This window comes from Triturus cristatus, chromosome 8, assembly GCF_964204655.1.
Source record: "Triturus cristatus chromosome 8, aTriCri1.1, whole genome shotgun sequence".
NCBI lineage: Eukaryota > Metazoa > Chordata > Amphibia > Caudata > Salamandridae > Triturus > Triturus cristatus.
Window position 1 is genome coordinate 659439809 of NC_140591.1, and position 16211 is coordinate 659456019.

Consider the following 16211-nt stretch of genomic DNA (forward strand, 5'->3'; position numbering starts at 1 on the left):
TGTCTTCTTACACAGAAACCCTTTCACTCTAGTGACAGATTATCAAGCACGGTTGACGATATCTTGCAATCCCAAAGCCAAAAGGCCTCCTCTAATTGAACGTTGGGGTTTGAGGGTCAAAGAATATAACTATACAGTATTCATCATCTAGTGAAAGATCAGAATACAGCAGATCATTTTTCAAGAGTGCATTTACAGTGCCCTGGTACCCCATCTAAGACAGAGAATGCCTACATCATTTGAATTGTGAAATCGAGCACACCAACTGCCATGTCTTCGGAACAAATTGTCATTGTCATGAGCTAAGATAGTGACATGTTAATATTAAAATTAATTATCGCTTGTCAATCAAGAACGCCTCATTTTCCGAGGTACACAATTGTTATTTCTGAGAGTTTACAACCACAAGTAATGGATATCGATCATGAGGGACATCGAGGAGTCTTTGCTCTTTGACCGAGTCTGAATTCCGTATCTTAAAGAAGGGGTCACATTGTTTTTAAGACTTGTCATATATGCAACTGTCTTTCATCTCAAGTCATTCTGTACCCTTTGAACATGTCAGCCCTGTCACATCATGCTTGGGAGAGAAATGTTATTGATTTCTTTGGTCCTCTTGAGAATGGATATCATCTTCTAGTAATTGTTGTTGAATACTCCTGTTTTCTATTGGTAGCAGACCTTTTATCCACTAGGCATGAAAAGCTCATTCAGAAAACAGATGGCATCTTCTCAACACGGGGTGTACCTGCACTACTAAAGTGTGACAATGGCCCACCTTTCAATAGTGAAGAATTTAAAGATTTTCTAAATCACCTCAAAACAGAGCATCAAAAAAGCACTCCTCTTTTGCCCCAGGCCATTGGCCTGGAGCAATGGTTTATGAGTACTCTAAAGAAAGCTGTTCAGCATGCTGCATTGGAGAAGCTCGACCTCAAAGCTGTCTTAAGCACTACTCTTTGAGCTTACCATTCAACCCCTCACTCAACAATAGGGGAAGCCCTGCAACGCTAATGTTTGGAAGAGACATGACGAATAAGCTAGTCCAGTGGACCATCCTCAGACCGAAGAATAAGGGAGACATTCACACTGTGGACTTTGGTCACAAACAGAAGATGAAAATGTATGCTGACCAACGATGCCATGCAAAGGACATCACTCTTGCAAGAGGAGATCAGGTGCTTGTTAGACAATACAGATGATGGAAATCTGATGATCCTTTTGAGGTTGAACTCTTTACTCTGACTAACACCAAAGGACACATGATGACTACCCAGCATCCTTGGAAGTCCCTTACTAGAGATTCCTCTAATTTTAGACACATGGCCCATCACTCAACAAACATCGATGTCAATCTAGAGACTGGGCCTAGACACATAGTTGATGACTAGGTATCTGCTGATAACTCCAACCCACCTGTGCAGCTCACTGACACTTCAGCAGTTCCTGGTTTCAAAGAACCTGATCAGGACGTGTCATTCAGGCACCACAATGCTTAATTGAAGAATTGTAATTGCTTTTGTATCTATGTATTTATGCATGTATCCATTGATATATTTATTTGTGCATTTATTTATTTATCTTTTTTTTTAAGTTGTGACTTTTATTTATCAACGCAGGAGATATATTGCTTTGTAATAAAAGTACGCTGGAATTATTTTGGTTCCCACTGTATACCATTGGCCTGTGACATAAGTGCTGAAGGGTTGAGTTAAAGGCACACTTAGAAAATGATGAGCTTTGACTTACATTCATCAGAATAAAGATGTGTAAATTTACCCTCCATTTGTGCCGTACTTATTAGTGAGTGATAACGCTGGTAGGAAACTACAGACAGCAATAGGTTTCATTACTAAACCTATAATTGGTTCTGAGCTTTAACATAACCACATGTTCACTTTGATTAAACACACAGTGGAAATTAACGAAAAAGGTTGTACAGTCCGGTCTGCACCTTTATTGGTATATCTGGCACAGACAGAAACAATGCTCTTGATTACAAAAACTCCGTCCGCATTGAGTCTGGACTGAAGACAGCAAAACCCTTAAAGAACAACTGGAGGTTTTAAACCACAACACTATTTCATTGCAAGTGTACAGTCGAGTCTTTGAAGGGATACAGATACGTCCACGGGGACTATCTAGCTGGGTCCTCTGGGCATATGGGAACCCCTGTCCCCCTTCCAAAGACTGCTGAGGTGTATGAGAGAATTGCAGAGAAAAAAAAACATAAAGCAATTGCTTTCTGTGAATTAGTTTTGCTCAGCTTTACTAGTGCATCTGCTGCAGCTTTAAAACCCTGCCCAGCTATGTCCTCTATTTTAAGGAAATGTCAACCACATCAATATTTTATTTTAATTTTCACAATTTATCAATATTCCTGCGGCACCAATACATCATCTTATGGCATACGAATTGCAAGACCGAACATAAACCTTCAATAAAGAAGGGGGCTACATGGAAACCTCGCATTTGCTGCAGTGATGATAAAAGATAAACATCCAATGCTTCTATATTACAGTGACAGGTCATGCAGCAACTATTTTTGGCTTGGAATAGAGATCGTCTATTTGAAATATTGTAAATAGCTGCAAAAATGCCCTCGACTATTTTATTCCCTGGAAGGGGCAGATGTTGATGGCAAATAAATGTGTGATTTTGGTTTTAATGCACAAAAAAAGTAATTGCTCTGAAATTAAAAATATATTTAGGATTTTACTATAAAACCTAATGTATTATTTAATGAAAAATATGTTTTAAGAGTGGAGCATCACCCTTTTACGATTAATTAGGACACATATTGGTTAACGGTAGGTTCTTTTGTATTCTTGTGATCTAATAAAGTAAAGTGCACTTGAAAAAACATAAAACGTGTATTGGACTTGGCCCTTTTTGCAGGGTCATCCCTAAACCTTTTGCCTTTCTCCTAGCCTTTTCTCTGATATGGTGTTGGTGGTTTTAGGCCTCTGGGCACTTTAGCACTGCTGTCCAGTGTAAAGTGTGTGCGCTCTCTGTGGTAAGAATGGTCTACACCTGTTTGGCATATTTAATTTACCTGTCAATCCCTTGTAAAGTGGTAGCTCATATACCCAGGGCTGGTAAATTAAATACTACTGGAGGGCTTGCAGCGCTGATTGCGCCACCCACCAAAGTAGCCTTTCAAACCTATCTCCGGCCTCTGCCACCACAGGGCCTGTGCGCGCAGTGTCACTGCCGCTGTGACGTGGCACCTAAAGTGAGTGCCATGTCTGTGACCCCCCTTTTCCTACATGTCAGTCACCCTTAAGGTAGGCCCTAGCTAGCCCTATGGGCAGGGTGCATTGTAGGTAAAAGATAGGACATGTACCTTAAGTATGGGACATGTCCAACAGCTATTTATGTTTCTCACTACTCTGGGGCTGCCCTCCCATAGGAATGCATTGGGGATTCCCTGATAAGTGTTTCAGTGGTAATTCCTGATATGAGAGGCGCAGCTTGGTCAATTTTAGTATGTTTGGAATGATCATAATAAATGCTGCGTAATGGTGTGCGCAGATTTATTATAACTATTTTAGAAATACCACTTTTAGAAGTTGGCCTTTCTGTGTGCTATGTGTCTGCCTGCCTGATGTGAATTGCATGTCTGGCTTGTGAGTGACAGGGGCTGAGAGGTGTGTGGCTCCAGGAGGGGTAGGGTGAGTCAGCGCTAGGGTGAATGGGACATCTGCACTGGGAGTAGTGGGAAGAGTAATCCCCTGACCCTGAATAGGTCTGTGCCTAGCCTGGACAATGCTGGCTCCGCCCCCTGTGGTGTGTCTGATCACCGAGGCCCCACCTGACAAAGGGGAAGAGGAGCTTGGTAAACAAAGTGCTGCAATTCCCCCCTGAACCAATTGCATCTTGTTCCCCCAAGCCCTGCGCAGCAGACAAACGAGAGAAGTAGTATAAGTATAGGGGCTGTAACCCCATGAAGCTTGCTGCTGATGGGGCCCAGGAGGAACCGCCATGGGGGCTTACCTCCCTGCTAGAGGGCCCTGTGTGCTGGCCTCGCTGGGCCCAGCTATGTCCCATGGAATTAGAAGAACTTTTGCTGGGACTTATTCTTTTTGATGCAGGACTGGTGCCTTATGTGCAATTTCTTTTAATCTTCCCAAGAGGAAGAGAGTGGGCTGCGCAACGCTGAGCTGCAGCCCTTTGAGAGGGAATACCCATCGTAGGGATTCCCCCGTGATGCCGTGGAGCGGGTGCCCACCCCGCTTTATGGATATTCCGAGTGGGTGCCCACCCCGCAATTGTGTGTTTCCGAGCGGGTGCCCACCCCGCATTGGTGCCTCTTTAGGTGGGTGCCCACGCCGCTTCATGTCCTATTCCAAGTGGTTGCCAAGCCCGCATTACCCCGCTGAGAAAAAGCACCGCTGCCGCATCCAGGAAGCCAGGCGGCCTTGCCTGACTATGGGCGGGTTTACATCACATCCGGCGAACAGGGAGAGGAAGTCCTGCCTGCCAGGGAAGCCGTCTGAAGCCTCACGGGCTCCTCAGGAGGACAGGACCAGTGCAGATAGAAGCGGGGCTCCCGTGAGCTGTTGGGAACCCCGGTGCCAAAGTGGATGTCCTGACCTGAAGAACTGTTTACAGCATACATTTTGCCTCTGACACCATTGATTACACCGTTTGTTTTATCAGCTAATCTGTTTAATGACTGCGATCTGCAAAACAATTTTTTTCTTTATCAACTTTTTGGTTCGATGAACACTACTCGTTAGACAAACACTTATTAAATACAACAGACAGTGACAAATATATTTACATTTGTACAGTGACTTCAAAAATGTGACAAAATATACATGACAAAAAATATATATACCATATAGGCTATCGAATAGATCTATTTTACATAACCATAGTTCATTGTCCGAAACAGTTTGATTTGTGAAACTTTGTGCGGTTGGCTCCTATAGTTATAGCTGTTATTGCGGTCCTAAGCAGAGTCGGGTACTTGTGTCTATAAATACTTTAAACAAAAATGCAAGTTGTGGTCTTTCTATGCATTTGCGTTTGCTTGTGTAGAGGAGCTGGTTCTCGCTTAGTCTTCTACATATGGTGTTCGCGATCTCTGCTTGTGTGCCAAATCAAACTGTTTCGGACAATGAACTATGATTATGTAAAATAGATCTATTCGATAGCCTATATGGTATATATATTTTTTGTCATGTATATTTTGTCACATTTTTGAAGTCACTGTACAAATGTAAATATATTTGTCACTGTCTGTTGTATTTAATAAGTGTTTGTCTAACGAGTAGTGTTCATCGAACCAAAAAGTTGGTAAAGAAAAAAATTGTTTTGCAGATCGCAGTCATTAAACAGACTAGCTGATAAAACAAACGGTGTAATCAATGGTGTCAGAGGCAAAATGTATGTTGTAAACAGTTAGTCCAGATTCCAGCCTCTGATACACCACATTGAATCTCCCCCCACCTTTCTAACCCTGACCTGAAGAACAGCGCCCAGAGAATCCCGGTGAGTAGGGGCTCCATGGGCACACTGTTGATGCATGAGCGGTCCTGACGTTGTGGGCCGCTCCAACGTTGGGGGCGATTATTTCTTAGAGTCCCTGATGGGTGGAGGGCGTCGCGGCACAGTGTCGATGCCCGCCCTCCGTGGCCGCTCGGAGGGCCCAGTGAGTGTATGTGTGGCTTTCCCAGCTGCCCCACCTGCGAGAGGGCAGCTGCAACGATGGGGGCAGTTTGATTAAGAGAGTCCCAGAGAGGGGCTCAGGTGGCACAGTGGTGCCAGGGCTGATTTTCTTGTTTCCAGCTGCACTGCACAGGCACGGGCAGCTGCAACGTTTTGCCCATATTTGTTTTAGAGAGTCCCAGTGGGGACCCACCCAGAGGGCACAGTGAGTGCCCATGCCCACATTTGATTTCCCAGCTGCACAGCAATTAGTGACAGCTGCAACATTTAGGTCTGCACAATTGTGCGCTTTTTGATTCTGCTGCATTGGCAGCCCAAGCCCTGACATTTTGGACATAGGACATTTGAGCCCCTTTGAAAAGGCCAATTGGTAAGGGGGACTGTGTTAGGTTGATAGGGCGCCAGACCCTAATGTGATTTATGTTGTGTTAAGGAATGTGATTCCTGTACTGTGATTTATGCACAGTGATTTATGTCTCTAATGTGATTTATGATTAGGAGGTTATGGTCTAATATGTTTAGGCTTATGAGGTTGGTGCATAATGTATTTCACGCCTAATGTGATGTTGATTGCATAATATGATTTGTGTTGCAGGATATAATGCTGAGTACAGTGTTTTGCCAGTAATTACTGGTTGTGTTCTACATTTACTATTTGTGCTTGTGATGGTTCTGACAGTGGCCCAATTGGCCCTGTCACATGTATATAATCTCCTGTAAATGCTGCCTAGTGCCTGTTGGCACAGTGTATATTGTGTGATTACTATTCTAATGTGTTTATGATAATACTAAGCCTATTTTTGATATAACCTTGTGTGGAGTTCCTTTTGTAGTGTGCCTATGGTATTGCTGCTGTGTGTGTGTGTTGCGCAAACACTTTACAGATTGGCTCTGGGATAAGCCTGACTGCTCGTGCCAAGCTACCAAGGGGGTGAGCAGGGGTTATCTTCAGCGTGTAACTCCCTCACCCTGACTAGATTGGTGGTTTTTGCCTGGCTTTGGCGCAAGCCTTAGCCAACCAGAAATCCCATTTCTAACAAAGTGCATTTACCATATAACCTCAACATTCTATATGTGTGTATATCAACGCTTTTCTTACAAATCCAAAAGAATTGTAGTTCTTATATATATTTACATGAGTGTGGTTTGGATAACATTGTTAATCTTCATGTATTTACATACACATTTAATAATATTTTGCATTGTATAATTGTATAATGGGACATGTATCTATTAGAATCACATTCTCCACTTTTAATGTGACTGTCTACGTATGTGTAATCATGGAGTTACAATGTGTATTGGATTCTGTGCTATACAAAATTGACCAAAGGCCTTAAGCATTTGGATTCTGCAACGTTTAACCTTCAATGTGAGTGTTTTCTTTGGGTGCAATGTTTTTTTTCTTCTGAAGGTGCCATATGTGTGACCAAAGGAATGGAGAAAGGCACATTGTGTAAATGAGGTAGGGAAGCTCAATGGTAGTACTCTAGGCGAGGATGATAAACTGTACAAGTAAGGGGAGGACTACTGTCTGTGTGGAATGAGGAGATGGAATCCTAGGTCGATCCGAATATGTGGATCAAAAACGAGAATTACAAGTGTGGCTGCCACAGAGTATTGTTTGAAGGTATACACTAATGGGACCTTTGATAGGGGATTCTAGAAGGTTCCATCTCTGGGTATAACTAGGCAGTACTCTTCAGCTTTGTTCAGATTTCTTTCAGGCTAGGAGAGATACCGACCTTTATGTCCTATTTTCATTGTGTGGCTTTATGTTATGAGATATTTCCTTTAGAGAACTGCTACTGAAGTTCTACTATGCTGCCACCTTTCTACTTCATTTGATCTAGTTAGGGTTTCACTTAGCATTCATTAGTGTAGGTTAATTAAGTCAGATTAGAATCCCTCATGCATTATAGGCAGGCGGCCCAAAGCACTGACTCTAATTATCAAGCAGTTTTTCTTATACTTTGCACTATAGTTACAGAATTCCTCATTCGCTTCTTGGTATTGAGGATAAACTGTGCCGATTTGGCTACAAGTTGGCAATTGTATATTGCTATTCTATGTTCCTGAGACTGATTTATATTATTTTGGCTTTGAATGTGCAATAAATCTATACTTCATAATATTTATTGACTCATAGCATTACTGTGACGTCAAATGAGTTACCCTGTAATTGAAAATTGAAATAGAACCTAACTCTTTGTTTCTCCGGCACCCAAGAAAAGTCTCTTGTGAGTGGGGGGGAGTGGATTCAGATGTGTTATTAAGACAAAGCCTATATATGTTTATAGATGTCTCTACAATTGACAATGCAATTCGTGTCTCCATTATTTTGCACACAGAAGGGGTTATTTGTATTTATTAAAGTTTTGTGTGGGTGCTCCCGTGGGGCAAAGCGATGCAAAACATTGCATCAATTTACTTGCAACTGTAAAAGCCTACAGGCTATCCCCAGTTGTCAAGAAAACACGAGCGGCCACAACCCTAGGCCTAGCATTTTAGTATATTTAATATGATGGTAATAATATAATCATCTAATTTCTGTAGTTTAGCACCAATATTAGGGCCTAGGACATCATGCAGAACATCTAATAAAAACGCATGCACGTGTATGTTTATCAGCATTTAATTTGTAAAAGAATGAATGCCCAAAGCTCACCTTCGGTGTTGCTATTAAAATTCGGCGCACGGAATACCACGGCTTTCAAGGCCTCTTTAATTGACTCATATATACTTTTGAGAAGTCTGTCCCGAATGAGATCAGAACAAAATTGACGATACTACCTCCAGTCTACCACAACCTACCAAAGAGAGAAGAACTGGCTTTCCGTACCTTAAGTGAAGACAACACCATCACAAGCAAATCAGTTGATGAAGGAGGGGCCACAGTCATCATGGACACAACCTTATACAGGACTTAGTGTCTGAGACAACTAGGGGTTGGTACATCATACCATCCTTTACAGATTGATCCTACTATAAGACCAAGTGCTGTCATATCCTCTATAGTGGATGAAGCTATGGACTATGACTTGATTACTTCCAAAGAAGCAGACTTTCTGAAAATGAAGGAGCCAGTGACCCCGTATTTCTACATACTTCCCAAATCCATAAAAATCAAAGACCACCACCAGGTAGGCCATTCATCTCTGGAATTGGTTCGGTCCTTGAACTGCTGTCAAAATGTGCTGACTTTTTTATGAAACCGATAGTACAACAGATCCCACATATTTACAGGACACCAAAGATGTACTGTGCCTATTGTAAGACATCAGTTTTGATATGGAGACTGATTTATTAATATCATTTGATGTTGAATCCTCACATACATGCATTCCTCAAGGCCAAACCCTTACCACTATGGAGGGTCTGCCACAACCTTTACCTAACAGGTCGGAGCTGTGTTTGAACCTTAGGCAAATCGCCTGGGATAGATGGGCCACAATGCCTGACTATTGCAGGTGAGAGGTCCCCACTAGAGCTAATGTATAATTACACTTTAACAACATACGACACTGCATAAGTTTATTAAAATCGGACCAAGGCTTAGAGTGTCTTGATCTGGTACAATGTTGAACTGCCAACTATGGGCTGTTATAACAATCAGAAATTGTTTCATATGCATGGTATGTTGTTTATGTTCCCCCACACAGGTCGTACCAGTGAATCTGCCCTCCTGATTTCCCAAGATCACTGGTTTTGTATTGAAAGCTAACACAACCAATGTTTTTTTATTTCACTTGTCTAATCACTTTTTTCACGGCTGTAGCTATTTATTGATCCTGAAGAAAGCCACAACACTGGTCAGGTTATTGGCTGAAACATGTTGAGTACTAATCGGTACGATTGAATCTAATGATTTCAGGCATACATTTGTGTTTTTAATCCTAGCAGAGGTCAGCCAGAAAAAGGTTTAGAAGGGGAACCTTTTAGTTAGTTTTAATCCACCTTTACACTTGCACTGCACACCTCACGACACCCCAGTAGCTCATGTTGGGTTTTAGTAATAACCCCTCCATTAAAACATCCCTGAGCTCCTCCCTCGAAGCGAGGGGGTTGTAGCCTGCACCTTGACTAGGATTCAAGGTGCAAGAAGGATTCCCGATGATGAAGCATGCCACCATTGTATAGTGAGGGAAACCGTCCTTATAAGGGAAACCCCCTTTGAGGCAATTCCAGTTTTTTGCAATTCCGCACCTCACCAGACTCTAGGGCCCTGAGTGTACTGATCTCTTTAATTGACTACCAAGGCAATGCTGCCCTTTTTTCTCACTTTTGCTGGTCCCTGCTTTCGAACTTTGTGACTTTTTGTCTTTCTCTTCCTTTGACGTTTGTGTGTTTTTTTTCTCTCCTGCACACTGTCACTATCCATTAAGGAAAAATCTGTGCCATCCACATAAATGAGTGCAGTGCTTAATTTGCAAAACAAATAGGTGCTAGGACCCACATCAGAAGGCTACTGTAGCTTGCACCACACATTGCCCCTGTCATTGCTGCCAATGACAAACAGATCTACTATCTATGACACTTTGGACTATTCCAAACCCCAAAGCTATAAAAATGGATTTGGTGGCAGGCATTAGTTTTTCTTTTTTTTCGTATATTGAAATATTAAAAAATGCTGTTTTGCTCATCTCTGAACAAAACAAAGAACGTCACCATGTGGCAGACTGTTGTATGTGCTGGTGTTAGCGATTAAGTGCTGCTGCCGTGGAACGGAAAGCCCCAACTCAAATTCAGCCCTGAATGAGTTTGAGTAGGCTCATCTGACAACCATCATTTCAAATTAAGCACTGATGTTCATGAATCTATTGAAAATCAAAGAATGTGAATATTTTGTCGAATACAACTGGGAGGACTTAAGCATCTGGTTCATAATACGGCCAAACGACCCATTATATTAATGGCATGAATGGCAATGACATGTGTATGCATCTTCAGTGTGTGATCTTTTCTGCTCTCCACAAACAGGAACAGACTTGACTGCAAAATGATCAATATTTACCAGATTCTCCCTTGGCCATGGAGTTTGAGGTTGCTCATAAGAGTGGGATCAGTGCATTTTAGACTGGCGGTGGGTGGTGTACGGATGAGTGTTGGATGTGTTTCAGTTCATTTATGGCATACTTTTGGCAGTGAAAGGAAGGAATTCCACTTGTGAACACAGTCTGTGAGGGCACATGCTTTTGGCCAGCTAGAAGAATACATGACCTGTGCCACATTCCAACCAGAATGGAGTGACACTCACATTTTAGGTTTGCACCCGCTATGGAAAGTAACCCTTCAATTTGCTTCAAAATAACCCTTAGACATAAGGAGCACCCTGGTTGTGAATGTGTTGAGGACGTTCATCAAGTTATACAGAGGCCACACTCTAGCTAGTTGAAAAACAATCTCTTTTTTGCCATGGACCTCTGCAAATCTCCCTCTGTCAGGGATCCAACTTTCACAGGTTGAGGTGATTCCCCTACTGTTGTTTCATTGCATTGAAAAAGGATCTGACCAACTTCTTTTGGAATTTATGGCGGCCCTGCACTGTGCGAGTGACCATAGTCCGCTTGTTTTGGCCCTTAGATTTAGCTCCTATCATGCTTTAGAGGAAGGCAGACACCAGAAAGGGTTTTAGTGAAAAGATCTTAAATTAGTCCCATAAAAATCCCACGTGCTAGTTCTGAATTTTAGGTATGCTCAAATAACCAAAGTAATCCCATGACAATTTTAGGTGCAAGTAAGGACTAACGTCATACTACCAACAGGCTAATTAGTTGTACTAAAGAGAAGGGGAGAGGATGTAGGCTTATGGCCAGAGCGGTTGACCTCAGTGCTGGAGAGTCGGTTTCGAGTCTCTGCAACAATTCTCAACATCCTGTGATTCTTGGCAAATCCCTTAATCTCCCTGTGCCTAACAAAAATGAATGTGTCCTTCTGTAACTAAACTGGTGCTCATGTAAAGCGCTCTGATACCCAATGTCTCGGGTCTAGTTCGCGCTATATAAAACTCAAAAAAATTAAAAGTTACATGTTGATTCGGCATTGTGTTTCACCGCCAAATCTGTGTTAAAGAAAAAAAATTTGCAACCGGTTAAATATACAGGTACGTGGACTAGAATATAAAAAGGCCCTGCAAGCTAGGAAGTTCACAATTAAGGGAGAAGCGTGGACCTCACAACAGCCTGTTAATGAGTTAAGTGATAGTAATATTTTCTGGATGGTAGTAAATGACCACTATTTTAGAGCAGTTTCAGGCCTTTCCTTAATGACTGTGGGTATTGCATTTTAGCAACCACATTTAGGTATCAAGGTAACAACTAGGCCTAGACATAGTTCGTGGAGTTCTGCTACGCCTAACTTAACGAAGTGCAGAAAAAACTCTGCCGCACTCCGCAGAGTTCCGCAAGCAGAAGAATGCAGTAAGACACGCTGCTTGCACTGATATCCAGTGCCCGGAGTCAGTCATGCACTGTAAAATCAGCATGAACGGCACAACATGCAGCCAAAGAGGGTGCTGCTTCATTCTGCCACTCGAGTAGCTGTTCTGCTAGAGCAGCAGCTTCCTGCAACCTGCTGCAATCACTCGAATTGAGAAATCTCTCTGGGAGATGGTCTAGTGTATGATTTTCGTTGCTCATGTGGTGAGCCGCGTAAGAGGAAAAACTCAGCTCCGTAACGTTTCATTAAGTTTTCGGAACTCCGCACTCTACGTGGAACATGGAGTGGGCATAACTCTGTGACCCCACACCTATTAACAACAGCTTTAAAGTTTGTATAGAAAAGAGCTATGGAATGTAATTATAAATTGAATTTAGTGTGGCAGAGGTTAAGGTCACTATTCTGAGAAGCTCTAAAGGAAATTTTTCGGGCTTGATGGATTCCCAGTGGATCTTTTCAAACACATTACCGATGTATGGGTCCCAACGGTGACCAATGTCCTCATGGCTGCCACTGCAACCCAACCCTCAATATACTGGCCCAAATTAGTCATAGTACCAATGTTCAGTAAAGGGAACAAAGTTGATCCTGCATGTTACAGACCAATTTAACTATTACATTCCATAGTGAAAGTTGCAGGAAGGGTCTTGTTGGAAAAGCTTGACAATTAGACCCATTACAAAACGGTATTCTTTCAGGTGTTCAATTTGGTTTCTGTCAAACGCTTGATATCACTGAGCAGTGCTTCAACTTGTATTTGTTACTTCCTATATATAAACAGATGCCAAAGGTGGTGCAATGCAAAGGGCATTCGTCGATTTGACCTGTGGATTTGATGGAGTTATCTGCTTGAAACTTTTGCAAAAAATTTTTTTCCTGGGGGAAGATTCTCCAACTGTATATTTTTTTTAAAGCTACACTCTAATACTACCGCATGTGCATGCCATGTATCTTTGCCTTGTATATTAATATGCTGGAAGGCTTTTTAAGGTTAAGGTGTCTGGATATACTCCAAAAAGGTTCACACATGGTCCCTGTACTTCTCTCTATGCTGATGAAGCCGTGATTATGGTACTTATGGCTAATGGGTTACAAACACTTTTAGAATCATTTGCACATTTTATGGACGAGATGCACTTACAGACAAAGCTTACTAAATGTGTTGTGAACTTGTGATGGCCTGTCGCTCACAGTCTCTTAAAACATAGGCTCAATTTGAGCCTGGTACCACTGGACATAAACTAAAATGTTTCGGTATTTGAGTTTTACTTGGATTCTGCCCTCATATGGGGCCATTCACAAATGTCTAGAACTCACCAGTTTGAAAGATCGATTGGAGCTGTTTTAAGTTTTCTAGCAGATTGGGTTTGAAACCACTAAAAAGATGATAGCAATTTATTAAAGTAGATATGTTGCTCCCATAGGTTATGGGGCGTACATTTGGGCCTACACAGCTTTGAACGGACCACATTTACTAAAGAGTGCCTTCCTATAAAGGCTTCTATCTGTTCCCAAAAGCGCTTTTATCTTTATTTTATGCGGAATTAGGGATTAGTTATCAGGAGGACTATATTACGTGCTGCACATTAGTCGCCTGGCTTTCGATTTGATCAAAACAAGAACCAATACTCAATCATACGATAATTTCAAATTGTCTAGCCCTGGAGCACTAAGATAATATTTCCTGACTGAATTATGTAAAGGAAGAGCTTGATCGGATGTGAGGGATAGAAGTTTTTTATTCAGCCGATTCAATTAATAGTTGATACGCTCAATTAGTTATTTTTGAAAAAAAAATTGATAGGCCAAGGATTTCACATGAGGTCAGTAAACAAAATATGTGCTCTTATGTTACAACCTGTAATTAATGTGCCACGCAGATTTCTTTGAACAAGATTCAGGCTTCATAGTGTACATGTTTCACTGACCTTTCCGGAAAAGGGGCTATGGAAGGAGGACTCACCTCCTTGTGATAATTGCCCAGTGCAATCAACAGTTCATTTTATTGTATTTTTGTTATTAGTGTAAGGCTCCAAGATAACTCTTTTTATTAACTTTATTGAGTATGGGCAAATTGTAGATACCACAGAACCACGTTCCCCTGTTTGAAAGAACTTTCCACAAAAAGTATGTCTTCAATTGTCACTTTTATTCAACACTATATGAGAATATTAATTTGATGACTACACATAAGGTTAATCTTGTTAAGATGGTACAACCTTCTAATATTCTGCTGCTCTGATGAAATACGCTTTATTAATTCCAAAATCAGAATGCACTTTATTATCTGCCTTTTAAATGCATACTTGTTTATGTTTTTGTGATATATGTATCTTATTTGATTTTTTAACAGCTTGTATGCAGAATAGAGGATTTCTTGATGTTGATCATGAAAAATAAGTGAGTGTAACAGACTTAAATCATGAGTTGAACCTGAACTTTAATTTCCCAGAGTGGATCAAAAACTTTGCTGACCTGTTCAGCAGTAACATAACTGGAGACTGTTTTCACTGTAAACAAGTTCAGGAGACCGATAACTGCGGGAACTTCAAAGTAAAGAGCGTTTCATATGGTACATGCTGCAAAGCTTAACCCAAATATTAGTTGAGGGAGAGGTCATTTGTAGAATTTTTTTGTTTTAAATAATTTCTATTAATAGAACAATAACGTACCAAAGTTACAGTGAAGCATAAGATGAAACAGTGAAATAATAAAAAATATAATATTAAAATATATTATAGTAAGAAACAATCTGTAATAGTGATAATAATAAAAAGGGGTAAAGAACCCATCTTCTGGAGGAAAATAAGTAAGAGGAGTCAAGGTTACAAATTAAATCAAGTGATAGTGAGATAAATATTTATGAATAAGAAAGAAAAAGAAAGAAGAATAGCAAAAGAGGGAAAGAAAACATGCAGAGGAGAAAGGGAAGTGGGAGAAGTAAGATGTAAGGTAAAGATGGGTGTGAGGATAGGAAAGTAGTAAATCGAATACAAAATAAGTCAGATTTGATTTTCTGAGATAACGTTGATGACGAGACAGTAGAGATTCTATGTTCATTCCAGATAAGGTTCCACCACATTAAGGTATATATATTAGAGTTATCCTTCCAACAAGTTAAAAAAGCTTTAAATGCAAGAGAAATAAAAAGATCAAACAATTTCATCTTTGGTGAGGTGTCGGAAAAATCATCGGACAAGGTTCCAAGAAATACATTTTGAATTGATAATGGGATATGATAATGAAATATCTTAGAGGATGTAGACCAAATGGACTTCCATAATTTACAGACATTGGGACAATAATATATTAAGTGTAACAGTGTGCCATCCGAGGAAAGACTGGACCAACAAAAGGGAGAGGAAGAGGGATTAGTCTTATAAATATGAACCGGAGTGCAAACCGCTCTGTTGTAGAGGAAAAATAGAGACTGAGTAATGTTAGCAACTCTTGAGGTAGTGAAAATTTAATGCCATAGTTTGTTCCATTTGTTAGTGGAAATGGATATTGAAAGGTCTTGTTCGCAAGCTAATTCTATGGAGGATTTTGGTCTTTCAAATATAGGAATAGGCAGAAGCTTGCATATAACAGAAGCTTTGGGAGTAGAGTTAGGGAGAATTGTGTTCAAAGGGGTCAGGGATACAAGTGAAGTGGAGTCATCAGGAAATTCTTAGGATAACAAGAAGGACTGTAGAGCATTTGATATTTGTGAGTATTGGGGAAAATAAGATAGAGGTAAACTATAAAGTTCTTGTAATGTAGTGAAGGGTATGACTGAGTTATGGGATACTAATTGATGAACATAAAAAATACCCTTTTCTTTCCAATGTTTGAAGTAAAAGGATTTGTATCGAAACTTAATGAATTTATTGTATCAAATGGAAGGGGTAAGAAATGATTGCTGAAAGGTAGCACCATCTGTAAACAGTAAATGTATCAAATTATGGGAATATTTTAAAATGGGGTATTGAGAAATGAAGTTACAATTGGACATTGAGCAAATGTCGGAAAAGGAGAATTCATGTAGTAAAGAACGCTCAAAAGTAATCCACCTAGGTAAAGGTGAATCTTGATACTGCATATTTAGAGCATAAAGT